The sequence below is a fragment of the Crocuta crocuta genome, unplaced genomic scaffold (genome assembly GCF_008692635.1).
Source record: "Crocuta crocuta isolate KB4526 unplaced genomic scaffold, BGI_CrCroc_1.0 scaffold113, whole genome shotgun sequence".
NCBI lineage: Eukaryota > Metazoa > Chordata > Mammalia > Carnivora > Hyaenidae > Crocuta > Crocuta crocuta.
This window is the reverse complement of record NW_027530368.1, coordinates 14,805,067-14,832,417: the sequence shown is the minus strand read 5'-3', so window position 1 is coordinate 14,832,417 and position 27,351 is coordinate 14,805,067. Positions and strand designations below refer to the sequence as shown.

The following is a 27,351-nucleotide window of genomic DNA, read 5'->3' as shown; positions in this document are numbered from 1 at the left end:
CCTTATTTTTTTATACTCTTGCATTTTGGTTTTTCTTTTACCATTACATTATGAGCATTTGTGGAAAGGATAAACTGAATAAAAGTCATTAAATATTCAATAGTACATTAAAAGACTATGTTATTCTTTATATGGGCATTTTATAATTTTATTGTTCCATTACCATCAGATAGGGATAAATTTGTATTATTAATAATTCTTGAATGAATATTCCCATAAACAAATTGTTTTCATTGCTCATTGTTTCCTTGGAACCATCAAATATTTTTTACATTCCTCCTGTCGATTTGGATTTTTTTCCTATATCAAAGGTATTATTAACCTTTATTGAGGCAAGTTTTTACTTACTAGTTAGAATGTTAGAAAAATTAGTTTCATTTATTTAGAAACATTAATTAGAATATATTTCAAAATTTTCTTAGCTATTTTTCATTCAATAAATATTTATGGAGTTCCTCCTCTGGGCTAGGGATACTAGGCAAGAAGGATATATTCTCTTTTCTCACCAGACACACAGCATAAGTCTAGAGAAAGTCTTATATTTCTTTTAAAACTGAACTCTAAAATCACTTCAGCAAGTTAAAAAAAAATCAAAGAGTTTAATTGTAAGAATACTAAGCCCATGAAATAGAGAGGAATTGACATTCTTACTAAATTCAGTTGTCTATATCTGAGACACAAAAGGTCGATTTATGTATTCTTTTATAATTTTCTGTGAAAATCTGAATATTATTCCTGAGTATTTTTTTTAAGGTTCTCTCTGAGGAGAACTTCATGGTTTTATTACACTTTGAGAAATATATATTTCCCTATCCTTGTATGTATAGAGGAAAATGATTTATTTTTATATATTTGGCCATCTTCTGAAACTCTTTTCAGTTTCACCAAGAGAGAGACATAGTTTGAAGTGCATCTTTGGCACCACCAATTGTATTAAGTTGATAACTTATGCAAGTCTTGGTCTCTCAGTGTGTGAACAGGACCATAAACCCACCTTACGGAGTTATTAACAGCTAATGAACTACCTATTAAAGAATTTACCACAATGCCTGGCACATTATAAGCATTCAATAGATCTTAGATTGTTATTACAATTTCTTTAAATTCTTTAAATCATTTACTTATTTATTTCAGGTTAGCCCAATGTCTCCCACTATAATTAATAGATTTTTTTTTTACTTAGATACTATAATATTAAGAGCATAACATTTTATTGTTATTATAACTACATGGCAGATTTTACTTATTATATTTTGATTCTTTGTTTCATTTTAAAATTCTAATTGTTTAATAGTATAGCTGTGACCCCAGCTTTCTTTTTATCGTGTGATATTGACAGATATCATTTTCTTTTTAATGTCTTTGTCCTTTGTGTTAGCTGTGTTTCTTTTNGGGGCTCGAACCCACGAACCGCGAGATCATGACCTAAGCGAAAGTCGGACGCTCAACCGACTAAGCCACCCAGGCGCCCCATGTTAGCTGTGTTTCTAATAGCAGCAATGTCAAAAATGATTCACCCCATCTCAAATATTTTGTTTGCTTTGAAAAATAGTTCTACATGCTAATATTTATGTTATAATTGATATATTTGCTATTATTTTGTCATATTTGTTTGAAACAGTTTTTGTGCTTATTTCTTTTTGCTGCTTTATAGATTGTTTATGTTTTTCTTCCTTCTTGCGATTTCTTTTTTCCTTCCTTCTTTTTGTTTGCTTTTTTCTCACTACAGTTATTTATGAGGTATACATTTGTTTCTATCACCAGTAACTAACTTTTCTATTAAAATAAAACTTCTTAGGCCTATATTTCTTTAATTACCAGCATAGAGAAAAAGCTGCTTTTGATTAGCCACGATGTACGATGAGGAAATTGCATCCTCTACTACTTTCTTTGCTTTAAATTAATTCCCAGTTTCTGTTCATGTAATCTGGGGTGTTAGATCTGAATAGTAAATGTTAAATAATGATTTTTTTAAAACACTATGCTTCTTCTCTCACAAGAACTATTTTTAAAACCATTCATCTTAATTATTACATTACAATATTTGTATTAACATTCTTTTTATTTTATATTAATATTGTTTTTATTTTTTTAAATTTTCTATATTCTCTCTTAGCTTAAATATACCACTGAGTATTATTAAAAGTATATGGGTCGTACTTTTTGAGCCCTTGTGTACCTGAGAATATCTTTTTATTGCCTTATAGATGTACCACAGTTGTTTGTATATAGAATTCTTGGGAAACAAACTTTTTCACAAAATTGTGTAGACATTGTTTCATATCACCCAGTATTTAATGAAGTCCAACAGAAACATAAAAACCAACTTGACTTTTTTTACTTATTTGTAAATAGCCTAAATATGTTTTTTAAGATACAAATAGAGTATTATTATATTTTTTTCCCCTCCGCTTCCTTTTTTTTTTTTTTTCTGACATCAGTCCTTACGAAGACTTTCTGTTCTTCTTTTTCTATAGCCTTTGTCTCATGACTCATTGTTTTTTTGTTGTCCATTTTCTTTGTGTCCTGGAAATGTCCCTTGTATTGGCTTCAGTATCAGGGAACATTTTTTTTCTGCACAGTTGAGCAGTGTTTCTTAATGCAGATTCAATGATAAAGAATTCTGGATCCCTTTCAATCTTTTCTTAATTCATTTAACTTCTTTATCACCTACATACGCATCTCACCTAACTCTCTTTTCAAACCAGTTTGTTTCTGGATCATTTTACCATTCATCTCTTGCTCTTGAGGGTACCTTTTCTTAAATCTTACTGAGAACACTAAGAAGATGGGTTATTTTTTTCCCATTACTTAAGGAACAGCTTTTTTTGTGTGTATGCTTTTTCTGTTTCTTCTGTGCTTTTCTCTGATTCTATGTTGGAGAATCTTTTCCTAAACTGGTTTTTGTTGGTTTGCTTATCCGGAAATGAGGTGTGATCTCTCCAGCTGAGGTTTATACATTACCATGCTGGGTCACCTCACTGTTTTCCTTATTATTAGAATTCCTCTAAAATCTAGGCTGATGGCCAAATGTCCAGTGCCAGGTAGTCCTCTATCTTGTGACATCCTTTTGAACAGGGGAGGAATTTTCTCTTCTGTTTTGAGCACCTTGATTTGAATATTTTTAAGCATCATGCAGATTTTCTTATTCCAGAAGTAAGACGTAAAATCTCTAATGCACAAGTAGTATTTCTTCCAGGGTTCTTCTTAATTCAGACACTCTGATTTCAGGTTCATTGTGTCCCTGCCCATTCCACCCTTCATATGGTGCCTTACTAATATTGAAGTCTATAAAGAACGTAGAACAGGATGGAGTAATGGGCTGAGGATGGAGTGGCACAGCAATGAAGGATTAGCTCTGGTTACCTCAGAAAGTAGTTTATACTCAGTTCCTGTTTTTATGATCAGCAGAGCTACCATGTTGCTGGAATGAGGTACACAGTGAAGGTGACTGAAAAATCCCCGCTTTCATTTCCTTTAGCCCACTTGTCTTATTTCAGGGCTCCATCTACTCTTTGATTACATGAGATTTCTCCTGGAATATATCAGATTATTAGTGTGTCAAGTTTCCACTGCTATGGCAACTTCTCCTTTTTCAGCCCTGTGTTTCAAGTATATGAAGAGAAGGATGAATTAGATGCCCCCGAGTAACCCTGATATTAACACAGAGCATGGTAAGATCCATAAAGAGAAGCACGCCACAAGCTGAAGGTAAAGCAGTGGGCAGCCAATATACCTTCTATGTAAAGTTATCAGACCTAAGGCTTTTCTGAGGATTCAAAAGTGGTGGCCTTACCATCACTGATGTGAGAATACAGGATACAAATATTATGTTCTCATTAGAGAATCCTGAGGACTTACCATGCATCATGAATGAAAGGAATGTATAGAAGGGAATTGACAGGGACTGTAACAAAGCTGAGGATCTGGGAATTGGGGTCGGCTAATGATATTTTGAAGATCTTTGCAATTCTATTTATTAACCTGTGATTCTGCTTATTCTCTAAATTAAATAGTCTGTTCTTTGAGGTCTCAGCTGTGTGTTGAGAATAGCATTTCAGGAAAACCTTCTCTCAAGTTTTGAGCATCCCGAGGGAGCCATTTTTAAAGACACCTCTCATTCATGCATGCAGCTTTTGAATTCACATTCTTGTCCCTGTTCAGAATAGACAGCTGCTTCTGCAACTGCAAGAGACTTTCTGACTTAGACTGAGGTCTGTCACTGTCATTTTATGGCAGACTGAATGTAGTGTTGGTTGTCAGTTTCAGAAAGAATTAAATATTGCCTGCTGTTGTACATCTTTAGTCTCGGGCTCCTTTTCAAAGCACAATTGGGCCCCTCCTTTTATTTCTTGGACTTCCTGCTTGGTAGAAATCCAAAGGCACATTAATGTCTTCCAATCCTGAGATGGCCACACTTAAATGGGAGGAAACATGAAGCCAAATCCAGAACCAGGACACATATTTGAGGGTTGGAGTATAAATAAGGGTTGGTAACCAGAAACAAAGAGCCAGTGAGTACGTCACCCTCATTTTACCCGTTGTCACACAGGACGTCCTGGAGCTCAGGAGCCGATTTGTATTTGAAGGACACTAAAGGAAAAAGGACTGCTCAATATTCACCCAGAAAGTTATGCCCAGAGAGCAAGATGGGTGGCCCAGGACACTTAAGAAAAGAAATCTGGTCAAGATAGGCAGTCTCAGGCTATGACAGACCATTAAAGTCTATAGAAAATAAGGCTTACAGATGAGGCCTTTTGTAAGTTCTGTGTTTGGCAGAAACACTTTATTTTGCAGTCAATAACCTTATGATTAAAATAAGGTCTTTGTTCAATAAGAGAGCTGGCTGAACACTTTGTCGTTCCAAATGCCCTCCCATTTATTCTGAATTAGCTTGTTCACACTTTAATGGATAAAAATTTCCATTTTAGGTTTTTATATATGATTATGCATTGCAGTTAAAGCCTCTTTTTTTGGAAAGGTTTTACAATGTGATTTTATTTGTTTGCTAGTAAAATTTATTACCGTAATACTTTTACCATCCTCATTTAATCTTCAGACTTCTCTTTAAAAAAAGTCAATTCACCATTATGTTAGCTACTCCCACTGAAGTGGGGGGGGGGGTACAGTTTCACAGTGTATACATTCTTATTGGCTTTGTCTTGAATATTTTATTCTGAGGACAGTGAAATCAGTTTTTACATAAATAAATCATTTAGTCATATTAAGATTTGAAAGGGTTATAAATGCTTTATTTTCAGCCATTATTGTGAAAATAGAAAAAGGGGAAAAAACACCCCACACTATCATTTAAACATGTCACTTCTTCAAAAGAGTGTGGTGGCAAAGCTTCTTTTTATTATTTTGAAACAACAAGATTGGGTGAATAACTTACATCTGGTTTATTTCCTTTTGAGTTCTTCTCTCATAGTCACTTTTAATATAAATACACATTTCTGAAACAATCATTGCTATTTTAATGGCATATATCAAGAAATAAATACCTCTTGAGTATGTTTAATAAATGTAAATTTCCATTATATAGGTTTTATATGTACATTTTATGTAGAGATTTCTCTAAATTTATTTATTTATTTTAAAGTTTAATACATTTCTGTGGATTTCAGGAATAACGTATACAGCCCACTTCCACTTTTTTATAACACCTTATGTTAAGATCTATTTACTTATTGGTGCTTTTGTCCTCAGGTATATGTTTATTCACAGATGTAGGTGAATTTATTTTAACACTCACCGCATGACAATTTACCCCTATGGTGTCATTGAACTTTATGTTGGAGAAATATTTCCCACAGAATTCAAGCATTTCTAAGAAACCCTACCACATAATGAGATAAAGATGGCCTAGCAAAAATGGGCCCATTACGATGGACTCTTTGGTCACTGATATTTTAGGACAATTCAAATGAATGTGTAGGTTTTAGAATTTATTTTCCTGAAAGGACTGATCAATCAGATTATGTCATAGAATCGTCTTTCAAAAGAGAAGGAATAGAATTTTAACTAATGTTCAGTCTCCAGACACAGTGCCTTCTTACTTTAATCCAATAGATGCTGAATTTTTATTTTCATGGTATTAATACAACATCAGCTATTTTAACCTTAAATTTGTATAGCTGTGCTTGAAAATATAGTTTACATGAAAGGTGGTATAAAAAATAAAATCAAATTCTATATATTACTTTCCATATATACATATATATTATATATATACACACACACAAATCATCAGTCCAAATTCATATTCCTCTAAAAATATTTGTAAATGTTACTCCAAATACCCATTTGGTAGATTCATTATTGAATCTTTATATAAAATTCGTCTTCTATAAGCTATTCAGAATCTTTAGAATTCTTCAACATGTCTTAATAATTGTGTTTGAGAAATGTTTTACATTTATAGGAGTTTTAAAAAGGCAGGTGCAATGTGACATATCAGAAGAAGCAAATTAAACTCTTGTAAAGCACAGCTGGAATGCTAAAAATGTGTATTTGTAATTTAAATATGTGACACCATCACACTGTAAAGTCAGTTCATAATTAGAAAACATCTGTTTTTTCCAATATGATGCCTAATAGTATATTTAAATAATTTAGAATGCAATAAGAAAAAAAAAAAAGTCAAGGAACAATAAGTCATTCATGGACATTTATTTCCTTTTGTTTTAATGCCCTGTAGGAGATTTTGGAGTAACCTATCATTTTGAGGTTATTTTTTGGATAGAACATAATCATCAATGATGAAATGCATATGCCAGACATATGTGCTGTTGTGACCTTATTGTGTTAGTCACTTAAATAAATAAATAAAACCAGGATGTATACGTTGTGGTGTTAGGAAGGATTTACACACTGTGACTTCTCTCTCACGCTACTTTTTTTTGTTTGTTTGTTTTAATCAAAAGACGTTGAAACAAATAGAAGTTGATTATTATAACAGGAAATTTATGTGAATGTATTGCAAATAAAGGGAAGCTGTTGAGTTGTATGCATTCTGGAAATATACTTGAACCAGGTAAAATATTGAGTTAAAACTTAACAGGATCAATTTGAGTTTAGCTAATAAAGTTTGAGCAAAACCACAATTTCTCAAATGAAGTTAACATGGTAGATTAGCTGCACATCTGTCATCAGTGTTCACATAGGAAGGTATTTATATATGTGTGATGAAAACTCAAATGGGTATTTTTATTCTAACTGAAGTGTGCACGCTGAATAGTCTCTTGCTTTATTGGCAGTAAATTGTGTAACTTTTTTTTTTTTTTAACCACAGTCCAAGTATTTGTTTCAGATATGGACAAACCAAATGTGTTTTGGAAGGTTCTGTTTTTGATATTACCAGCCTGTGTCTGGAAAGGTTTTCTGCAAATCCAAAAAAAAATTTTTTTAATAGAAAAATAAAAATAAAAAAAAATAAGCATTTGCGGCAGCTATGAAACTGAATAAAAGCAGTCAGTAATACAGGTCAAGAGTACTTCTTAAGCTCAGTCACCAAGCTGTGGTAAGTAAATTAACTGCAGCAAGGCCTGCCTGACAGGAACTCTGTTGTAGGAAGGGGGTGTGTTAAAATACCCAGACTTACCTTTCTATTTTAAATGCAGTTTTACCACTTTAATTCTTCTGTAGAGGGTGGGGGTGAAGACTCACTTTTTTGCTGGGTTAGAGTACACAAAGTTAATCTGCTACTATTTATATTCATCTACTTTGAATCGCCTTTTATCCACCTTTGCTGCTGCAGCCCACCACTCGCCATTCATCAGTTTATACATTGTGCGCCAGGGCAAATAATGACAGAATATCTAGCTAAAGAAGGGGTACTTAATCAGCAATCAAGATTCAATTTGTTTTAATTTTAGCAGGTGTTTGTGAGGTACATTGATGGGAGAGATAATATGTGCTGCTTTCATTAGCTCTCTTGTTTTTGTGCTTGAACATTTAAGAGCCAGATGTTCGGAGGTGAGCTGATCAGAATATTAAGTCTCCAGAGGTTGGTTTCCATAGTGTTTTACATTCCTTTCTTTATCTCCCTCGATTCACCCTGAGCTCGGAGGTGCAAGTGCTTGCAATGACAGACTCTATCTCGGCGTCCTGTTCAACTAAGGTTTTAAATTAGTGGCTAATTCTCAGTATAAAATGCTTTTCGTTTAATAATCTGTCATTAATTCCTGGACTCTGGGTCATCCTCTTTTCTCATTCAAAACTCTTTCCACTGATAATCTATTTTAGAAATTATTTATGTAGCAGCTGGTATTTCATCAGGATATTTTCATGAAGCAAAAATATGAGAATCACATAAGCTACAAAGGTAATGACCCCATCATCTTGTTAAATCCATACCCAAACTTGATCAGTGCTCTGTCATCAACTAGTCAAAACATGACAGTGAAGACAGCATCATGGCCTGAACAACAATAACACGGCCATTTGAAATTGGTAGCTTTACTGACTTTGAAAGTTATTACCTCTCGCAAGGAAGTATGAATATTCTTACACGAAATTATTTTATAATGTAATATAAGATTACTATGTTACAGTTTGCAATAAACCATTAATAGGAGCTGGAGAAGATCTAATCAGTAGTTAGGCTTTGTTTTACAATTTTAACTCAGTTGTAACTGAATTTAGCTTTTATTTAATAGCTTTTCTACATTACATTTTGATAAGCTGCACATCTTTTCCTCCCCCCCCCCCTTCTTTTTCTTTCGGTTTTCCACATGCTGGAACATGAATTCCCTTTCTGCTGAAAAACAAACCGACCAATAAAGAGTTAATTGAATTGGCATTGGCCAGAAAATGTTTTCTCCCACTATTAATTGTTCTCTGTTTACTTTGATGTTCAAAGATTGTACTGTTTTATAAGCATATTTTCTTAATTGTGTCACCTTGTACCATAAGTATGTCAGAGGGGAAACATTTGCAAGTGATTAGATATGGACCTATGTGTCACCAAATGTATGAGGTACATACCCTTATAGGATATAATTGTGATCTTTTAATATGCAGCCATTGACCCAGACTTGTTATTATCTATTATAGTTTATAATAATGTATCTCTTTATGATTAAATGATGATGCCCGGCAGAACACTATGATTAGCATTTCAGTTATTTATAGATTATGTCAGAGCAGTAATAAACATAAAATGCTGTTAATGTGTGGCTAATGAAATCTGGACATGAACAAGTTTATGAATTGATATAATTCATTTGAGTGTTCTAACTGAGCTGCTGGTTCTTGTCATAATTCAAAAGCTTAGCAGGGTTCACCGATTAGGTGGTAGACTAATTTGCTACAAAAAGTCAATGGGTTTTCATCGTCTTGGGCCATCATACCCAGCATGGCTGATTGCATGAGGACTATACAAAGTAATTCTCATAAATATGTTTATTAAGCTTAATATGTTTTGTAAGGATAGGATAGAATCAACTATTACACAACATATGTAGAACAAAAATCACAGTGTTAATTAGATAGCCAAAAAGATACGTACAGCAAAATCATGAAAGGCTAGAGAAGTATTTGATTATTAAGGGAGGAAAAAAACAGGGTGATTCAGGAGCAAATGCTGATGAAGACTGCAAAATGAGGGTGCCTTTTGTCCCCCCTTGAGATACTCATCAAGTACAGATTAAATTCCATTTGACCAGCGACGATTGGAAGCTGAAAGTTGCATTTCTCAGGCTCTTAGTACAAGCTTCACGTCTATAGCTCAGTTCAAGTTTCCAAGGGAAGATACCAGTTTGTGCTTTGTTCTAATGATGTTAATATATTTATTGGAAAGGCCTGTTTTTAAGACCAAATCTGAAACTATTATTTCTTCTCAGGAAACAAAATCCAAAGATGTCTCTGAAGGTTCTTAGAGGTCAATCTTTGTGGCTAGGCAAAACACACTCAGTCTTAAATCTCAGGCATTAGTGGCTGGCTCTAGGACATGCCGCAGTTGCATAGAGCCACTGCAGAGCCATATTTAATGCATTAATATAAAGTCAGTTTTGAATATTGTAATGTAAAGAGAAACAATATATTGATTTTCCAGCATCAATGTGAATGTAAAATATTTGGTTTCTTTGCTGTGTTAGTTTATCTAATTTAAGTACCATTTCTATCACCAAATGTTTCTTTGATCTGTAGAAGAGAGAACTAGGAGAAAGGAAAGGATGCTTCAAGGTGGCAAATTTTGGTTGATGATGATAACGATAATGGTGGTGGTGGTGGTGGTGATGATGATGATAATTAATAATAATGAAACCAGCACTACCAATGTAGCTTTCCCCAAAGTAATGATCTTTCCCAAAGTAATGATCAGTGCTTTTTTGGCCGTTAAGTAGACCCATGATGTGGGCTAGTCCTGGGGATATCCAAGTTGAGGCTGGATAATTAGATGGATGATCAGACTGAATCAGCATTTCCCAAAGAGTGTTCCATGGAATATCAGTACCTCAGGGTGATCTATTTAAAAAAAAAAAAAGTTTCAAATTAGTATGGCAAATACTATCTACACCATTCTCTGGTTCCCATTCTAACCGATTTAAAGGTTAATATGATTATTTAATCCATGCAACAAGCAAGAAGTAGTTTGGGGATATAGTAGATGTTCAGTGAATTTGTTTGTGGACTGAGTATATCCATTAATTAAAATTATCAGCAGAGTTTTTTATTGCTGGAATTGAAGCAAGTTTATTTTATGTTTTTTAATGTTTGATTTATTTTTGAGAGAGAGAGAGCACACAAGCAGGGGCCGCAGAGGGGGGGCAGAGGCTGTTATAGATAATGCTACTATAAACATTCGGGTGCATGTATTTTTTAAATGAGTATTTTTGTATTCTTCGGGTAAATACCTAGTAGTGCAATTGCTGGATCATAGGATAGTTCTATTTTCAACTTTATGAGCAACCTCCATACTGTTTGCAGAGCAGCTGCACCAGTTTGCATTTCCACCAACAGTACACAAGGGTTCCCCTTTCCTCACATGTTCACCAACACCTGTTGTTTCTTGTGTTGAGAATTTTAACCATTCTGACAGTTGTGAGGTGGTATCTCATTGTAGTTTTGACTTGTATTTCCCTGATGATGATGATGATGATGATGTTGAGCATCTTTTTATGTGTCTGTTGGCCATCTATATGTCTTCTTTAGAAAACTGTCTATTCATGCCTTCTGCCAGTTTTTAATTAGATTATTCATTTTTGGCATGTTAAGTTTTATGAGTTCTTTATATACTTTGGATACTACCCCTTATCAGCTCTGTCATTTGCAAATAAACTTCTCCCACCATAGGCTGCCTTGGATTCTTACCCTGTAACATTGTATACCTACCTTTACTACTTGACTAGTCATATTATATTTGAAGTGTGTTTATCTGTTTGTAAATATTGCTTGAATTTATCAAAATCAGGATCTGTGTCTTAGTCTGCTTTATATGTGCTCTAGTGCCTAGCAAAAGTGCCTAGTTTTGGTAATCTACATGATAAGCCTAGAAAGAAAACAAGGCCACATGGGGGACATTTAGGCAAGATGATGTCTTTGGAAATGTGAGCCCTAATCTTTGGAGTCTGACAGCATAAAATTCCCTGCAGCTTTAAAAAAGTATGAGGCTAGATCCCACTTTCAGAGAGTCGGTTCATTTCAACTGGATACAGCTTACAAGGTTATATTTGGAAAATAAACAAAAAGAAGGAACATAACAGCCTCCCCAGTGAATTGAGTGCCCTGTTTTGGGCCCAGGAGACATCAAACATTAACTTTAAGACCCAGTGCATCACTAAAAGTCCTGAGAAATAACATGGAAACCCGAGGGCTCACCCAGAACTGAGGTTTGCTTCTATTCAGCTGTAGATGGAAGATCTTACTAATCCCTTAAAAAAAAAGTGTGGGGAAATACACCTGGGAGGGATATATATAGATATATAAGTACATGGTATATGTATGTGTGTATAATATATATACATATATATATGCATAATATATAATATTTATATATAAATGTTTCTTAGTTTATTGCTTGATAAAACTTTATAAGGTTTATCCATAAAGTTTTATTATACTAAATCAGTGAGCCTAGTAGGGAAATTCCTTAGTACCAAACTATAGAATTCTGTAGGGTATCAAAAGTAGTAGTGGCGGTTCTTGAACTATTTATAATATTTCCAAGAATTTAAAATTGTAGATTCACCTGTGATAAGGCTGCATTGCTGACTTAAAATGACAAGTTTCTTGCTTTTGATTATAATGTAATAAACTTAATTCAGTACTTCTGATTTGCTCATGATGTCCTACACTGAAGACAGAAGTATCTATACAGATATGTATATGTATAATAAATGTCTTTGTACCTGACTCAGTTGAGACTGGTAGTTCAAATTATTGGAAAAGCTGATAAAATCAAGAGTCATAAAAATAATATCTACATATAGGGAACGTTTTATTTTAACTTAAAACTTTGAAAATGGGTTCCGTGATTGAGATTCCATATAGTCTTTCTTGCAAAATGTATGCCAGTAAAATGGGCTTTATGAGTTTCAATTCTAGTTTCTTTAAAGTAGAACAAAAAATTGTAGGTGGTTCTGAAAACATTTGAAGGCAAAAACCTTCGTTTTTTTTTTTTTTTTTCTCTATGACTTTTCCAGGGACACCTGGGTGGCTCAGTCAGTTAAGTGTCCAACTTTGGCTCAGGTCATGATCTCACAATTTGTGGGTTCGAGCCCCATGTTGGACTCTGTACTGACAGCTCAGAGCCTGGAGCCTACTTCAGATTCTGTGTTTCCCTCTCTCTCTGCCACTCCCCAGCTTGTTCTCTCTTTCTCTCTCAAAAATAAATAAACAAAGATTTAAAAATAAATAAATGACTTTTTTTTCAGTCTATGGTGGCTTTCACTAAACCTAGCACTACAACTTTTCTGTGTGTGTGTGTGTGTGGTAGTGGTGGTATGGGGGAGGTCAAGTTTATTTATCCAAAGCATTGAATGTAGTTTCATAGACAAAGTAATTCTTTATTTTGCCTTCATATCTCAACTGACTGTGGATCATTAAGAGAGCTTTTACACATTTATTTGATTTATTAAAAAATTTGAATTAATCATAATTTAATATAATTTGTTTAGTTGATAGAATCCTTGGGGGAAAATGTCAATAAGTTCTCTTTGACCAAAAAAAATTAAATTAAAATTATTTTTTCATGAATCCCTTGATTCCAGAGTCCTAGCTTATAGAAGTATATTCTTAGGTTCTTTAAGCAGAAATAGATGACCAGTACATTATGATCTAGGTGTATGTGTGAGGATAAACTCTGCTCCAGCATTCAAATTCTTGGTTAGATACTCCTAATGCAGATACTTTTATAAGAAAGGTCTTTCTCTATTTGGGATAGGCAGGAATCCAGATCTCACAAAATTGTGTCTCAGTGTATGTGTCCTTATAACAACATTTTGCATTTACAGAATAAAATGCTTCCAAAATGCTTTTTATCAGGTTCTTCATAAAATTCTCATTTTTTTCTCATAGTATCTGTTAGAAAGAGACTGAGGTCCTTTATTAAAGGTGTTTTGCTTGTTTCTTTGTTTTTTATGTTGAAGACCTTTTCTGTATCCCAGAATCAACTCATGAAAATATTTCAACTCTGAACCTTTTGATTGAAAAATATCTATTTACCATAAGTAGCACCAAACACTGAGGTTTTGGCGGCCATGAGTGTCCTCACCTCTTGTAGTTCAGGGATTTTTAAGTGCAAACCAACAGTTAGGGATTTAACACCTAAGATAATGTTAGTTAACACTTTTCAGACATCCTCTTCATTTCCCAGCCTTTGTCCCTGTAGGTGTCTATACGTCACTATTTCTTACTGATGGAATGTGAATAGAAGTGATAAGTCACCTCTAGTCCAAGGCAGTTAAAAGTGGTGGGCCTTGTACATCCTTACCTCATCAAGACCTGCCTGTCTTCTTCTTCCTTTTCCTTTCTCCCTCTGTCCCTTTCTTGCTCTCTCCATTTGTGTATTAGAAGTGAAGGAGATTAGGTGGATGATTGCAAGATAAAAGTAGCCCAAGTTCTTGAATTGCCGAGGAGAGAATTTTCCAAATCACAAAGAGGGAGAGGAGTTAAGTAACTGAAATTTCAGGGTTTATTTGTTACCACAGAGTATTTTAGCTTGTTCTGAATGATACAGTGGCTCACTGTAGCATAAAGTTTATTAAAGGAACCAGAAGAATTTCAATGGAATATGTTTTCACCTATAACACATTTCTATCCAAACATTTAGAGCTTCTTTGGGAGAGGACGACTATGCATAGACTGGATTTGAAGAGCTGTGTGCCACAGAAAAGGGCTCAGCTTGTGGCACACAAATTATCTTAAAATACCTCATACCTATGTCCAAAGCTTCAGTGTCTTCCTTTGCCCTGTTTGCGAGATTCTCCTAATCTAACCTTGTTTTCTACTGTCTCTGGATCACAGACTCTGTAAAACAAAGGAGTCAGTATCAGTGGTAGCTAGGATGCTTTACTTTGTCAGCCAGGCAGATCATCTAACTGTCTCCACCATCCATACTTCTTATTCCTCCTACTGTTCCTTTTTCACGTAGTGGAGAGTGTTCATACATTGGGTCAGACAGAACCTGGATTTGAATACAAAGTATATCACTTAGTAGAGGTTTGTCCCTGGGAAACCTATGACTAAGTCTCTTTAAGTCTCTCCCAGTACCATATCTCTCAACTATGAACTTAATATAATCACATTGACTTAGTACATTTTGGCTCATAATTGGTTCTCAGTGAACCTTCATCTTTTGGTTTCTGTTTGTCTGTACATGTATCAGTTTTCAAAGCCTAACTTTTGCTCCATCTCCTCCTTGAAGCCTTCTCTGATGAATTCAACCCACACTGTATATTTCTCCTCAAATTGCTTTTGCATTTATTTTCCTGTACTCCACAAATGATCCTTCATTATACTTGGCATCTGAGCTGACATCCATAATCAAATCTCATTTAGTCTTTCTTTTTTGTCTTGATTATCCAACTAGTATGCAGGTTGAGGGTAAGGAAGCTTTTTGCCTGCATTTCCCATAGTGCTGGGCACACAGTAGACAGCCAGTACACACTTCTTTTTATTGCCAGCCCATTTACCTTTGCTATAAATCAGCAGGAGAAGGGAGCAACTCAATTTAATGATTGCTTAATTTATTTTTGTAAGACACTGCATATGGAGATATGGGGAACCCCCATGTGATACAGAAAAAAACTGAGTGCAAAATGCTTGAGAAATAGAAACAAAGGACATCCAAAAAATGGAAAAACATACATTTGGTTTCAAAAATTAAAAAAGATGAATGACATAGTTTCTATTACAATGCACACTATTACATTTTATCCGTCTCTAGTCCAACTGTTTCATTGTCAAAGGCAACTGAAAAACTGCTCCAAATTCATGTGGAAACAGAGGAGAGTGCCTCAACCATGAGTGCATTTGCAGGGCATTCCTTCTGTTCCACTTGGAATCCAGTACTTATTCTAATGGTCCTTGATGACATGGGTCTCCCTTCACCCAACCTATTTCTTTAAAAGTAAATCTCATAATGTGAGGATATTTGTATTTAAATTTAGAAGTACATGTGTTTTAATTTTTAAAAAGCTAACAGATGTGTAGAGGGGAAAAATAAAGAGTTCATTTATAAAAAATCATCTGTGATCATTCCAGGGCCTGTGCAGAGGCATTAAACATTGTTCCTTCCACATGTCTCTGGCTCAACACATGACTCCATGACCATTTGCTCCCTTATCTCCCACATCAGCCTCTGTTCAGTTACCTTTCAGTATCATTCACGCTACACACATTCTTTTACTGAGGAACATAAATCTTTTTCCTGTCTCAACAAAAAACTGCTGGGTGTAATCATACACCACCAGCTTTAGCCATATTTTGCTGATCCTTTCATTTACCAACCCCCCCCCCTTTTTTTTAATTTTAAACTTCTGGGGATTAAATTCGTTTTTGCCATATTGTTCCCTCAAATAATTTTGCCTTCGCTTTGAAGATAAACCATACCTTCTTCCTTTTCTTTATTGAGTTAAGGAGAAAAAAGATTTGAAAAGATTTGTAATTAAACTTACTTCAATAAAGTAATCTATCATGAATCGCTCTAACAAACTTGACATCTGTAATAAAACTTCACTTTTACAATACCCCTTTATGCCAGCCCAGATCTTTTAATATTCTTAGGAAGGGAACCAAAATAATCATAGACTCTTTGTCAGTACAATTAGCATAAATGCCCTGAATAATTTGAAAACATCTATACCTTAGACCTCCCTATGGCCTACTTGTCTTAGCATTTAAATCTTTCTTTTTGGTGTGTGTGTGTGGGGGGGGGGGTATGGGGTAAGCCAGTGTGTTACCCTTTTCCTGATCCTAATGTGAAATTCTCTTTCTGCATATCTAAATACATATCTTACTCAACCCCTTAGAAACCTTACCCACTTCTTTATCTCCTTCCCCATTCACTAGCTTCCCCACTCTGTAAAGTTAAAAAGAATTATGAGTGTAAGCCAAGAGAATGCTGGGCTCGGAAGTGTGTGATTTGAAGATGTTGATGATAAGCATGGAGAATTACAACTACCCTCTTTAACTAGAATGCCATGTGTTTTCCTCACCACCCACAAAATCCCACAGGCAACTTAGAGGAACAGTATTTTGTCTGTGTCTGTATCTTACTGTTGCAGTATGTTGTAATGGAGCAAGCATACACATTCAATATATGAAGCAACTTAATTTAAAAAATATTTAGCTCACGTACTTTGGGGAAAAAGTCAACTCATTTCAGAAATACTATAGAATTTCTGTAATCCCACTATCTAACACAAAAGAGGACTAATTCAGAGTCTGGATAGCAAGGGTTGTTAGGAGACAGATGATCTAAAATATAGGGATGCTAAACTTCTTAGCAATTTTCAGGATACTTTGACTATAGGCAGCCTTTGTACAAGTAAATATAGGTGTTACTTTATGTAATAGGTAGTTATTGTATAGAAAGCAGCACCCAAAATGAAAAAAAAATAGCTTCACCAATTTGTTCACCAATTTGAAGTTGATGCCACTTGAGGACCACTACTACTCCATTGTATAAAAATACCTCCCAGCCTCTCCTCCCCCAAATTTATTGTGAGAAATAGAATACTGAACTAAAGTGACAGTGGTTAAGTCTTGCAGTTATTTCTTTCTATTCTCAGTTAGTTATTAAAATGTTTGCTAATAATCCTTGTCCTTTTTATTTTCTTCATGAAATGTTCCTTAGAGTAAAAATAGGTGTTTGATTCTTCATAAGAATCTTTGAATTTGTAAGCGAAGCATTTTTAAGATCTCTCTAAAATAGGATGGCGTTAAACTCTTAATAACGATATAATATCAATTTGGAGGCCTATAAACAAAGTCACCCCAGCTGCCATTTTGAGTTTGGATTCTTCAACAAACATGGATGATACTCTGAGTTTTTCTCTTCTTGCTTCAGTGTGTAATAGAAATGGTCAGCACCTATGCACCAAGCACACTGCTAGATGCTAGGGGCACAGAAAACAGTTAAAAAATACAATTCCTCCCAATAAGACTTTCCAGTCTGTTTAGAGAGAATATCTAGAGCATATGTGGATGTATAGATCATACATCCAAACAGAATTAGGAGTGGGGAGAATGTTCTGGTGCAAAACAGTCAAAGAGGTATTCTGGAGGATATAGAATGTGAAGCACATCTAGGTGGAAGAGCAGAGAGACAACATTATGTGGCAGAGTAGGAGGAATAGACAGGTCTGCGAGTAGCATAAGGAGAATGGGTTACTGAATACGGGAATGGTGTAGAGGAAAGCTAGAGGAAGTATGAAATATTTAATGCTTCTGACATTCTCCTTCTTCATCTATAAAATGGAATAATTATACCTCCTTTGCATATCTTACAGAGGAGTTGATGGCTAAAAAAAAAAAAAAATTAATACTTGTGGAAGTGCCTTGTAAACCCAAGTGTTACTTGTGACTGTGTATATGGCGACATTTGGAGAGAAGCCAAAGAGGAAGCCCAACAGGGCTACTGCTAGTGGAGAGGAGGTTAGACTTGCTTCAGGAGATAGAACCAGCCACAGGAAAAATCATGCAGTTCAATGAAATTTTTAAAAATATTTCCTGATATCCTAATAGGTGATAATGATAGAGACCCGTGATGTAGAAGACAAACATAGGCTCTGCCTCCCCTGATCTTATGATCCTCTTCTCCCCAGAACGCTGGCCTTGTGCCAAACCTACAGAATCTCATCATGACACAGTATTGCCCTTTTCAAAAATACTGTCTTAATTATGGCCTCTTGAAGACTTACATGTACTGGGGGGAAAATGACTAAATGTTAAGTCACTTAAAAATGCCAGGTGCTGGGAAAATATTCTTGAGCATTTCATTGAGGAAGGAACATGATAAAAATAGTCTTTGAGGAATGTTAGTTTGTTGTGGGTGTGAAGAGCATGTTGTTGAGAAGTGTGGCAAAGACAGTTCCTTCTTCCTGAACACCTGATGCTCCCAGGCCTTCCACAATTAGCAGTGCCATGTGACTAATTCTGGCCCAGGGGCTGTGAACAGACATTGTGTCACTTCCAGGCAATGCAGTTAGTAGTAGTCAATGCATGGCCGCCCAGCTCTCTTTTCCGGTGCATAGCAGCCCTGGAGGTCCCTGGTTGAGATGGCAGAGACCCAAGATAGAAACAACTTGTGTGTATCTCTGAGTTACTTCATGTTGGAAGCTGCTTTGGGGAGGTACTTGGAGGAGCAGCGACAACCTTTGTGTGAACACAAAATAAACTCTGTTGGCTTAAACTCCTGAGTCCTGTCCTGCCTCTTAGAGCAAGATAGGCTGGTGTCAATAAGATCTGCTAAATGACAGGAATATTATTCTAGGAATGACACAAAATAGGCAGAGTTGGGAAATGCCCTGAATGCTCTGCTCACAGTTCCTGGAGCTTGTGTAATATCATTCTGTTCCACCTCTCACCCATTAAACCGAAGACTACGGGTTGAAAACCAATAAGATGCATTTTTGTTAAGTTTCTCAAGATTTATGCAAAAACAAAAACAGAAACCTGACGACTAAATCCCAGTGTTGCTGGTTTAATGCATAAGATTATGTTCACTGAGAGGAGAAATAAATGCTGGATAATATCTTCATGGAGGTACTCCACTGCCATTTTCTTGTGTCCAGGTTCTCTTCCAGTGACAGAACAAGCCAGAAATGACTTTACATCTACTGTCATGTGGGCTTTGTTGACCGTATGGGCAATTTCTCAGTGAAGAGAGGCATTTCAATTATTCCCAGTAGCTGTGTTCCTGTTGACATCTTGGTGCCATACAGGAAAGAGGTAGTGAGCTTTAGCCTCTGGAGCTAAATACGTTTTATCAGGAAACAGTTTCAGCAATTGACTCTCATCTGGTCATGTTGCTTGTATCTTGTTATCCCGCAAGGGCCCTGTAATTAAAGTAGGTGGGTGTCCTCTTAAATTAGAGATGTGGCAACTGTAGATATTGCACTAAGTTCCAACAGGAGACCATAGTAACCCTTAGATTCTGTAACTAAAATGAAGTTGGTGGGAGTGTTTGGCCAGGGAAAGTGTCAAAATGGGCAAATATTTCCCAAAGCAATGAGCTTATAGGATACGTCATAAATGAACCAGAAAACATTTCCAACAAAATCACAAAGACTCCTACCCTCCCTTTTTCTTTTCTACCTTCCCTCCCTCTTCCTCCTCCTCCTCTTTTTCTCTTTTTCCTTTTCCCTCCTTCCCTCTCTGTTCCTGCCTTCCTCTTTATAAATAGACCAAAGCAGAATTTTAACTTTGATCTTTTTTCCATATTCAATGTAACGTGTAAGATCTTCTTGCTATTTTAATAGCTAATATTCTAGTAATCAAGTGATGCAAAATTGTTTAATGACAATCCTAGGGCTACTTTTTATGTCTTAACTGGGTAAAGATCATGTTCCACAACTCTTGAAGATTATGGAAAAGTGAAGACAATTGAAGAGGAAGAAAAACTTTGAGGTGAATGAGAAGAAAATATGATAGAGAGGACCTAAAAAAAGAGAACCGGGGAGGAGAGTGGCAGTATTTGTCTTGAGGCAAATGGGTGAGGAGGGGCTAAAAAGAATTTCCCTTGAATACATGTGTGTTTTGCAAAGGTAATTCCATATAAATAATATGTGGCATGAATTCCTATGCTCGGTGCTCTTACATTTACTTTTTTTATTGTTGACTATTTTTTAGAGTAGTTTTAGGTTCATAGAAAAATTGAGAAAGTAGAAATTCCCCATATATCTCATATACTCCCTGCCTCCAAACCTGCAGAAGCTTCCCCACTTACCAATATCCCCCATCAGAGTGGTCCATTTGTTACAATTGATGCACCAACATTGATACTTCATAATCACCCAGCCTACATTGAGACTACATTACAGTTCACTCTCAGTGTACATTCTGTATACTTGGACAAATATAATGACACATATCCATCAGAATATCCCACAGCGTATTTTTACTGCCCTAAAAATCCTCTGTACTCTGCCTATTCATTCTCCACCCCCCCACACCCCATCTTCTGACACATGTTAATTTTTTTTTACTCTGTCCATAGCTTTGCCTTCTCCAGAATGTTGTCTGGTTGGGGTCACATAGTAGGTAGCCTTTTCAGATTCAGATATGCATTTCAGATTCCTCCATGTCTTTTCATGGCTTGGTAGCTTAGAGTTCCTTCTTGAGAGGAACATAAAATGATCTTCTCAAGTTGGTCTAGAAGAAGAGATGCACAGTAGATGATACCAGTCTCCTCACCCACATTCCCTTGGCTCCCTCAGCCCCAGGAAGCATCTTTCTGCCTGTTGATGTCTTCCCATCTCAAGTTTTTCTCAGCTTCTCTACTTTAGGGCTTTCTCTGAAGGCTTAGCTGGTTTAGCACCGATTAGGTGTAGCCTTGAAGAAATGGAACTAGAAGTTTTCAGGGTCGGTGCAATTCTCCGTCTTGGACTGGATCAGAGAGTGAGTGCCCCAGCTTTCTAACCCTGCGGTGGTGCAGTTCTGATTCATGTCTTCTCAGTTCCTGGGAGACCTGTTCCTGTGGGGAAATAGGTCTCAGGTGTCCACAGTGATAAGAGGCTCACAGCTCACCCTCACCTGCTTTCCCTCCTTCGCTGACTCACTCTCCCTTTTCCTTTATGCCAGCTTCCTGGACTTAGGTCCCAGTAACCAAGGTTCACTAAGTCCTTGTCTCTGTTTTTGCTTTTGTAGAAATGCAAATGAAGATATGCTGTTTCCGTCCTAAAATGTTTTCTGAACTCAACTCCTTGGTTCATTTAATCTAATTTTCAACTATTTTTGGAATAAGTTGAATTGAAACATGTTTACACAGACACCCACCTCCTAAAAGGATGGGAAGCAGAATTATGGGAGAATCTCTTCTCTCCCACCCCCAAAATGTTCCTATTGGTCAGGCTACATGCTAACTAGTGCTTTCAGGGTTATTATCAGAAGTGCTAATTGGTTAGTATACAACACAGCCTATTATAGCATTACAAGAGAAAAATGCTAAAAGTAATGTATTATTTTTATTTCCGTCTCCTCAACCCCCACAACTATTGAGAACCATTTAACCTCTAAGTTATTAAGATTTTTTTTTCTTTAGAGATGACAATGCATGATGATTTCTATGTCCTTAGGGCAAGGGTAAATCTTGGTGTGCAGCCTGAACCAAACAGATAAATATAATTATTATTTCTGTATATTTGATGATGAAAGGGTTTCAGGCTCCACAGACTGATCTTCCTGTCGCCAACTGCGTACTGCCGAAATTTTGATTAAAGGCTCACTGAAGTAGTTTATCTGTATTTGTTTGGTTTCAGGAAGTAAAATATGTGAGCTCAATATGAATGACAGACTACATCCAACGAGAGCATTTGTTTCATCAGCCTGGGAAACTCAGAGTCCTTGCTGTAGATAATGTATGAGGAAGATATTTTCCCTTCTCAGATTTGCATAGAGCTCAATAGTCCCCTGATTCCAGACATATTATGTTCTGTGGTAGCTCTCCTTGCCTCCATCTTCCTCTTGCAAATGTGAATGTGCTAGAATACAGACATCATTTAAAAAAAATAATTTAAACCCTTCAAATTCCCCTGTCTGGAAAATGTTTATACAATTTGTAACAGAGAAGCCCAAAGTGCAGCTGAAGACAGCCAAAATATTTTGCTGACTTTTTGAAGGGATCATTTCCAGGCATGGAAAAAAAAAATACTGATCTTGATAAAAGGAAAAGAAAGAGTGAAAAAGCAGGTTATGATTTTTAAACTTTTGTGAAATAGTAAGACAATATTTTAAGAAATTCCTTTAAAAATACTTAAATGGATGAGTGGATAGAGATAGGCTGTGAAATGCCCTTGAGTTTCTTGAATCAAAACAAACTAATGTTAGGGACGCTAAAATTAATTTGATGTTTTCTTGTATGTCTGAAAGAAAAAGGGAATGATTGAGAAAGAGATGGGGAGAGAGAGAAGTGAGGGAAAGAGAGAGGTAGAAAACAAATAACACACATGCACACACACGCACACGCACACACACACCCCTTCATGAGAGGACAGAAAAAGAAAATGCAAACAAAACCATCATGTAAGCATTTCCAGGACTCACTTGGTTAATATAGAATTGTAATTTCATTTTTAGTGCATCTCCTACCCATAAATAGAAAGCATTAATTAATACAAATAAACTTTTGATAAATTTCAGCTACATACATCTGTGTATGAAACTTGAGGTATTTATCCTAATCAAGCCGTTTAACATTAAGTATTTTTAATCTTTTCTTTTTATCATTATTCCATGAATGTGAACCTTCATCACTCTGTATGTACACACCATGTACGCAATTGATTACAAAAACAAAACAAAGCAGACATCAAAGAAAGATGCCTTAATTTCTTTCTGTGGAGCAAAACTGAAAGAAGCAAAGATATACACAATCTATTGCAACTTTCGTGTTTTCCCAAATTGCCTGCACTACGTCAAGCTCTTTGTTCAGACCTTTTAAAGTAACATAGAGAGACAACATGCAGAACACTTAGAGTGAAGGCTGACAGTATTTTTTCACCTGATGGGACTTGGGGTAAAAAATAGTAATAATAATGATGAAAATAATCAACTTGCACGATGTGAATTAGAAAGGAAATACCTGTCTCTACCTTTTGGATTTTTGAGTTTCTCTATGCTTGTAATATAATCTTTATATTTTGAAATGGTGGCTTATGTCCTCTTTTTTCCTTTTATTTTATCTTTTTTTCTCTTTTAAACACTAAAGTCCCTTCTATGTGTACGATAAGTATACAGTGAGGTATATGATAGGTGCTACAGTAATTTTGAAAATGTGTATTATTCAGCAAAATAGTCTGTAATGATTCGAGCCCATTGTGTACATCTGTATTTGGACACTTCTTTAAAAGTGAATTTTTGATCTGATAGACCATAATAACTTTTTCCATAGCAAATCCCTCTAGATGCTGAATTATTGGGCCTCCACTGCAGTTATGGTTTATTGGGTAAATAATAGTCTGACTGTACCAAGGCAAAAGTTATGGATGGCCCAACGTTCATGTTAGCTGCCTACAAATCTTTCCGTAGTTTCATTGAAAACAGTTCCCAGAGCATACAGGCCAATGGGAGGGTTAGGGGTTCCTTTTGCATAATTATGATACTGCACCCGCTATACTTTTCAAGGCCTTTTGTTCTGCATTTTTCATTAGAATAGGACAGCAGTTCTGAGAGGTCAGCATTGGGAGCTTGGCTAGCTGATGAGAAAGCTGAATCCTAGCCTGGGTCCTTGGAACTGTAGATGGAGAATGTGGCCATGAAGGAGGCTCTCCTGCTGCTGGGCAGCCACCTTGTTCTCCATGGCAGGCGCCAAGTGACATGGGTTGGGTTTAGCATTTAACCTGAAGAGAAAGGGGACAGACATGATGCTTAAAGGTCAGCAGTATTAAAGTTTGATTACATTTTGAGACCAGAAAAGAGAAAAACACTCTAAAGCATTAACAGGAAAAGAGTGGTAGTGTTGAAAAAGAGAATTAGTAATTTTAAATAAGAGCTGAAGTTCTGGGTTTGGAAATGTGTGTGACAGGGGTGTTCACTACAACCACAGGCACAGAACTAGGTTTCACTTCAGTAATTTTACCAAGAGTAACATTTTTTAACAAATGGCCATTGTTGTGTATTTCTTAAAATAAGTTTCTTAAAAAATAAAACAAAGGTTTCAGAACTGAGTTTGAACTTTTTTTAAAAAAAATTAATGTTTTTTATTTATCTCTGAGAGAGAGAGAGACAGCGTGAGCAGGAGGGGGTCAGAGAGACAGGGAGACACAGAATCTGAAGCAGGCTCCAGGCTCTGAGCTGGCTGTCAGCACAGAGCCTGACGCGGGGCTCGAACCCACAAACTGTGAGATCATGAGCTGAGCCGAAGTCGGATGCTTAACCAACTGAGCCACCCCAGTGCCCCTTTCAGAACTGAGTTTGTTCTGGGGGCTTACACTCAGGATTTTCAAAATGTGCTAGAATGTGAATTAATAAATTAAGAATTTTCAAAATTCTCCCTAATTAAAGACATAAAGGCTTTAACCCAGGTTTTTTCAGCTATTTGTTCTTGCTGACAAGATTATATCTATAATATATTTTATGCAAGTGGAAATTGAAAATTTATTGATACACTCCTGTACATAAACCACTCAGTTTGGCAGTGCTGGGCCTAATAAGCCACTCAGTTTGGCTTTGCTGATAGCCAGTTTGGATAAAGATAGCCAGTTACACCTGCTGTACTAGTTTTTTTTAATTACTGTTTTATAAATTACCACATATTTATCCACTTCAATCAACACACATTTATTAGCACCTGAAGGTCAGAAGTTCAGCATCATGTGGCTGAGTTCTTTGCTCAGGGTTTCAGTAGAGTAAAATGAAGATTTTTTTGTTTTGTTTTGTTTTTTGTTTTGTCTAGAGGCTCTGGGAAGAATCTACTTCAAAAATCATTTTCTTGGCAGAATTCAGTTCTTTGTGGTTGTAGGACCGAGGTCCCCGTTTTTTGAATGGCTTTCTTGCTGGAGACAGCTCATGATTCCTAGAAGGTGCCTACATTCCTTGTCTTGTAGCCCCGTCTCTCTTCAAACCTGCAATGAGAACTACTCATGCGTCAAATCCTCTTTGTGCTTTGATTCTCTTACTTCTCTTTCTGATGGAGAAAATTTTCTGTATTTAAGAAGTTCATGTGTTAGGTCAGGCTCACGCAGATAATCTTTCTATCATCTCAATGTCAACTGATTTGGGACTTTAATTCCATTTGTAAAATCCCTTCACAGCAGTAGCTAGGTTAATGCTTGATTGAATAACTCAGAGAAGGTGTGTGTACAGCAGGGACCAGGAGTCTTGGGGGTTCACTTTATAATTTTGCCCACCACACCTGCTGTAAAGGAGATTAAAGTCCTTTAAGATGGATAAAGCACAGATATATAGGGATTGGATGCAGGAAGAATTATAAGAGCCACAGGAGAGGGATAAACCAGATGTTGTAGAGATTTTAAAAAGGGAAAAACCAGTTTTGCTTAGGAAAATCTAGAGAGGTTTCATAAAAAGGAACTTGAAGGTTGGGTAGTATTTTTATTTGTGGGGATTAGGAAAAGATGCTCTAGGCAGAGCTAGCCACACACAGAAATAGGAAAGTGAAGCATGTGGGGAAATGGTTAGCAGTGCTATATAGATGGAGGTTGAAGTGAGTTTGAAGTAGTGAGAAATGGAACTCCAGAGGTAACTTCTGTTTACGAAGGACTTTGAATTCCAGGCAGATTCATTTGCCTCTAAATGGGTGGGGATGTACCATCATGAAAGTCACTGGATATAGGAGAGATGTAATGGGAACTATGCTTTAGAAAGATTGATAGTGCGTCTGGAAGAAGTAGGAGTTTGGGGCTGGGCATCCAGAGAGACTATCAATACCTTAGAAGGTAATGAGTGCCTCAACTCTGCTAGGAAAAGTAAGAATGAAAGGAGGGTAATGGATGAATGTGGTGATAAACTCTAAACTAGAAAACAAATTGCAAATATGGAGGGAAAGGAAGGGAAATTTGACTCCGCTTTGAGCCCGCTCTCGTATGTAAAGATAAGGACACCAGAGTGATTTGCTTTGGAAAGAAAATGCAATGAGATAGGCTATATACATAGCACACTTCAGATGGAATCATTGTTGAAAGTATTCTTGGACCTCAGCAATAGAACAAAGCCCTCAGGAAGGAGACCACCAAGACCATATTGGTCAGATAAGGGGCCAGTGAAGTGGAACTTACAGGGCTTTATTTAAGGCTCCCAGAAAAAGGCCAAATGTGGAATTAAAATAAATCCAGTCATGGAAGCAGAAGGATGCTGAGCACCTGGTAGTGGAGATGCTTGGGGTCTCAATCATTTTGGAGAATTCAGTGGCCATAGGCATGGGTTATATAGTCTAGTACCCAAATGGAAGGGGTTAGTAAAAATGAATTAGAATACAGGGGACCCAGTCACCTCTCGGAAAACGGATACACTCTTCAGAAACTACTCATACAAGTCATTTACCCTTAGAGGTGACATGAGCTAGAAGACTGTTTAAGTCTGGCAACTCAGTTTCCAAGAGCTTGGTAGACACACTGGGGATAGAACTAATGTCAGTTGCATGGGTTAGATTATGTGAATACACTGGTATATATTAGCCACCTTGAAAATGAATGACATGGTCTGTAAGGTGAGGACGCTACTATCATATTTACAATGGAAGGAGAATAGACCAGCCTTCGACTATTTTTTAATATTCTGACTTTCAGAGGATAGTCAGTCCAAACTTTCTGGCAAGCAGGCGAGAATGTGGCCTGGCCCTTAGAAAAGTGATAGTGATCGTATATTCCACAGAATTTTGAGGAAAGGCAGTAATGAAATTTTAGATATATGGAAAAAAAGGGTAAGAAAATTATTAACTACTTTTCAGTAAATTTTTAGTGGAGAGAAAAGAGACGTGCAAATGAAAGGGCAGGCTTGCTGGATTGTTTGCTTATTTTAAAGAATCTAGTAGTTCTGTGTATGTTTGTGGATGGAGGAACAGGAGCCAGCAGGGGTACTGAAGATGAGGATTGAGGTGCAATCGGATGCCTTGAGATCAGGGAGTAAAGAAGCAAACGGATGAGATAGAAAGTCTTTGTGAAGCTAGTGGGATACTCCTCTCTGGTGGGAGGAAAGCTTAGGTTCTTTTTAAAAAAAAAAAAAAAAAAA

The 27,351-nt window shown here is 36.3% G+C and overlaps 1 protein-coding gene across 1 annotated transcript in view; it reads left to right on the top strand.

Moving 5' to 3' along the window:
* The window catches only part of LOC144233372 (uncharacterized), a 460,671-nt gene that overhangs the window by 153,662 nt on the left and 279,658 nt on the right, over window positions 1-27,351 (top strand). The gene's annotated exons all lie outside the window — the stretch shown is intronic.